Source organism: Drosophila persimilis, unplaced genomic scaffold, assembly GCF_003286085.1.
Source record: "Drosophila persimilis strain 14011-0111.01,24,50 unplaced genomic scaffold, DperRS2 tig00001258-arrow-arrow-pilon, whole genome shotgun sequence".
Taxonomy (NCBI): domain Eukaryota; kingdom Metazoa; phylum Arthropoda; class Insecta; order Diptera; family Drosophilidae; genus Drosophila; species Drosophila persimilis.
In genome coordinates this window covers 156,536-161,068 of record NW_020825444.1, presented here as the reverse complement: position 1 = coordinate 161,068, position 4,533 = coordinate 156,536, and positions in this window count along the sequence as shown.

Sequence of the window (4,533 nt, the reverse complement as noted above, 5' to 3'; positions counted from 1 at the left end):
AGAACTTTTACTTTTATTACCTTCATATATCACACAGCGAGAAAAATTACAAGAAAAATTACAAAAAATATATAAGGGAAAGGAAAGGAAAGCGGGAAAACTTTTCTTAAAACTTAATAGATGCAACTTTGCTTTCACTCTGCTCTTGCAGTTTTTCACAATACAAATTATGCAGACAGCAATTTCGGAACTTAACTCTTAAGCTATCAGATATATCAGAAATCTTAATTACAGTTTTTGAGCTTCGAGTACAACGGGGGCTAATTAAATAGCTCAATAATTGTTATTGTCTTCAGTGTTACCCATTTATATCCTTAGATTACTTTAGTTCATGAACCTACTTTAAAGAACATTTTAGCACTTTGATTGAGTTTTGAAAATCTTAAAGTCTTAATGCTTTAAATTGACTTTAGCTCCAAATAAATCTATACACTAAACACAGCGGAAAGTAGCTTAAAAACGAGGGGGAACGTTGTGAGTTGCTGCGGACACCGCAACTCTACAGTTATACCCGATACTAAGTCAGTATGGCTCTCCTCCGGCAGACGCCGCGAATATTAAACGAAACGACAAAGAGTGCGTGCGAGAGAGACAGAAAATCAGTCTGAGCGTGACGTCGGGCGCTGCGTAGCCACTGCAAATTGATTTGTTAATTTTGGCTATAAAAATGACCTGATCTGATCCAGATTCAGCAATCTGATAGATATGGTCATTATCTATGATTCTGCGTTTTTAGTTTTCTCAAATCTGCAATATTGTGGATGCAACTGATTTTCGTCCTTTGTGGGGGCGGAAGGGGGTGGGGCGAAATTTTGAGATATACGTTTTATAGTGAGATCTAACAGGAGTGCGGACACTAAATTTGGTTACTCTAGCTTTAATAGTCTCTGAGATTTGTGAATATCCCCAGATTTGCATCCTTTGCGGGGGCGGAAGGGGGTGTGGCGAAATTTTGAAACAAACTCGTCTCGGTCCGATATATTAGGAGTGTGGATACCAAATTTGGTTGCTCTAGCTTTTATAGTCTCTGAGATCTAGGCGCTAATGTTTTACTCTAAGCAGAGCCGCCTATGCTACGTGTGTGTTAGAGAGAGACAGGGCGAGAAAAAATGAAATTGTTTTCTTGATGCTGGATCCAATTCAGATTCCGCAGTCTAAAAGATATGGTCATTCTCTACGATTCTGCGTTTTTGGTTTTCTCGTATCTTTAAAATTGTGGATGCCACAGATTTTCGCCCTTTGAGGGGGCGGTAGTGGGCGGGGCAAAGTTTTGAAATATTTTTGTAGCAGTGACATATCACAGAAGTCTGGATCCAAAACATCGTTGCTCTAGCTCTTATAGTCTTTGAGCATTAGGCGCTGAAGGGGACGGACAGACAGACATGGCTCAATCGACTCGGCTATTGATGCTGATCAAGAATATATATACTTTATGGGGTCGGAAACGATTCCTTCTGGACGTTACACACATCCACTTTTACCACAAATCTAATATACCCCAATACTCATTTTGAGTATCGGGTATAATAAAAAAAAGAATAAAATTCGCTTTAGTATTAAATTTATTGACGCAGAAAGTCCACGGATGTTTCGTACTTTTTATGATTTTATTTTACTTAATTCTTCTCTAACCTCTCCGTCTTGTCGATACAGCAAAAAGTGCCCATTGAACCCAGCTCCGATCTCTAGTTCTCTCCCGATATAGTTCTCGCATAGTTCTAGTTCTGCGAATAAGAACTATCGGATGATAATTCATATCGATACTTATTCAGATACTTACGATATTTCGTACAACGTTAATAGTAAATACAATTGTAGATTAACACTAATAATTATAAGCTAGCAGCAAGGTAAATACAAATGTAGGGTTATAATACTAAAACAACCTAACAGCTCGGCCATCCTGACAATTAGATCGCCCTCGATCGTAAATATGTAATTAAGAGTAATTTTAATTATATGTGTATATATATAAATTGTTAACTATTTAAGTAGGAGTCACTTTCACACTGATTACGCCAATCTGCCCATTTCCTTAATCGGCATGCCTCTATAATGCCCTCATACGCGATTTGACTTATTTGGCAGTTTTCAATGTCATTTAACACATATCTGTCGTTCGGCAATACCTTTTTGATGATGTACGGACCCCTGTACTTCGGAACAAATTTTTTATTTGTACCTATTGTGGTGTCAATGTTTCTCATTACAACGAAATCGCCTTCCAAGAACTCAATATGATTTTTGTGATTCCTTTCAAAATACTCTTCACTCTTCTGCTGACAATGCTCGATTGTATCCAAAGCTTTCTTACGTACTGATTCTAAATCGCTTTGAGTTCGGTCTTGTGTATCATCTAAGTATTCTGTTAACGCGTCAATATTACAACCCCTCTGTTGGACTCCGAATAACAACACTGAAGGCAATTCTTTCGTGGTCGAATGGACTGAGTTATTAATTGCATATTCAGCCTTTATTAAAAGTTTGCTCCAATCTTCGTGATTTATTGGCTACCTGAAGGGGTGAAGCAGTTGCCACTTTCACGTGTTCTATATTATTTTCTAACAAAAATTTACTAAATTCTAATGATGTAAAACACGTTCCTCTATCGCTGATAATTCTACGTGGACGACTATAAAATTGAAAATACTTTGAAAAACATGTGTAGACTTCTTTAGTGCTTGTCGTATTTATAGAAAACAATTTTACAAATTTCGTAAAGGCGTCAATGATAACTAATACATGCTTCTTCTTTGATATAACAGCGGGAAGTGGTCCAAAATGGTCTACGTGTAAGGTGTCGAATGGGATTGGTCGCTTAGGAATATTGTGAAGTGTTCGATTATTCGCATGTGTGGGGTCTGAAAACATGATACAATTTAAACAATTTCCTATAAACAAATCGATTTTAGATCTCATATTCGGGAACCAATAATGTCTTAAGATTTCTTTCATACATTTTCGTGAACTCTTCTGATTATTTGCGTTTCCATTTCAGCTGGGACATAAAACAGCTCAACGTCGTTCTCACCTATTTTATAAACAATTCCATCGCTCAATGAAAATTTCTTAAAAGGTCCATGCTCCAATTGTTCTTTTAATTTCCCTATATGGTTGTCCCTGTTTTGTGTTATCTGAAGCTGAAGATTAATGTCGTCGCACTCAATCACGGAAACTATTCGGTCTTTGTTATCACTTTCATGAATTGTCACTATTGGTTCATATTCAAAATCTTGATTAAGCCCTGAAGGATATCTACTTAAGGTGTCCACATGGGACATATATTTTCCATTACGATGTTTTAAAGTGTAATTATAATTTGCTAGCTCTATGGCCCATCTGGCGATATTTGAATGAAGACGTCCCTTTCCTAAACATAAAACGAGGGGGAACGTTGTGAGTTGCTGCGGACACCGCAACTCTAGAGTTATACCCGATACTAAGTCAGTATGGCTTTCCTCCGGCAGACGCCGCTAATATTAAACGACACGACAAAGAGTGCGTGCGAGAGAGACAGAAAATCAGTCTGAGCGTGATGTCACGCGCTGCGTAGCCACTGCAAATTGATTTGTACCTTTTGGCTACAAAAATTATCTGATCTGATCCAGATTCAGCAATCTGATAGATATGGTCGTTATCTATGATTCCCCGTTTTTAGTTTTCTCGAATCTGCAATATTGTGGATGCAACAGATTTTCGTCCTTTGTGTGGGCGGAAGGGGGTGGGGCGAAATTTTGAGATACACGTTTTATAGTGAGATCTAAGAGAAGTGCGGATTCCAAATTATATTATAGCCAGCATCACGAAAACAATTTAATTTTTTCTCGCCCTGTCTCTCTCTAACACACAGGTAGCATAGGCGGCTTTGCTTAGAGTAAAACATTAGCGCCTAGATCTCAGAGACTATAAAAGCTAGAGCAACCAAATTTGGTATCCACACTCCTAATATATCAGACCGAGACGAGTTTGTTTCAAAATTTCGCCACACCCCCTTCCGCCCCCGCAAAGGATGCAAATCTGGGGATATTCACAAATCTCAAAGACTATTAACGCTAGAGTAACCAAATTTAGTATCCGCACTCCTGTCTACTCCCCACTCCCCTCTACTGTGATCATGGCGATCTTTTGGCAATGGCAGATGCTTAATGGTTGCTGTGTGTTCACAGTTTGGGCTTATTCCCTTACCAGAAAGGGTATATCCCAAGAACTCAATACTTTCATAACCGAATTGACATTTACTAACCTTAATTTCTAGTCGATATTCTGCGAGAATTCTTAAAACTCTACCTACTGTTATAAGATGTTCGTTCAACGACTTGGAACCTATAGCGATATCGTCCATATAAACTACTACATTACCTTCGCGAATTAATGGTTGTAAAATGAAATTAATAAATCTCATAAATACTGCTGGTGCATTCATAAGTCCAAAAGGCATTCTTGTGTATTCATATTGTCCGCTAGGTATGACAAATGCTGTATACTGCACCGAACTCTCTGCTCCTTTTACTTGGTGATAACTGTGTTTCAAAT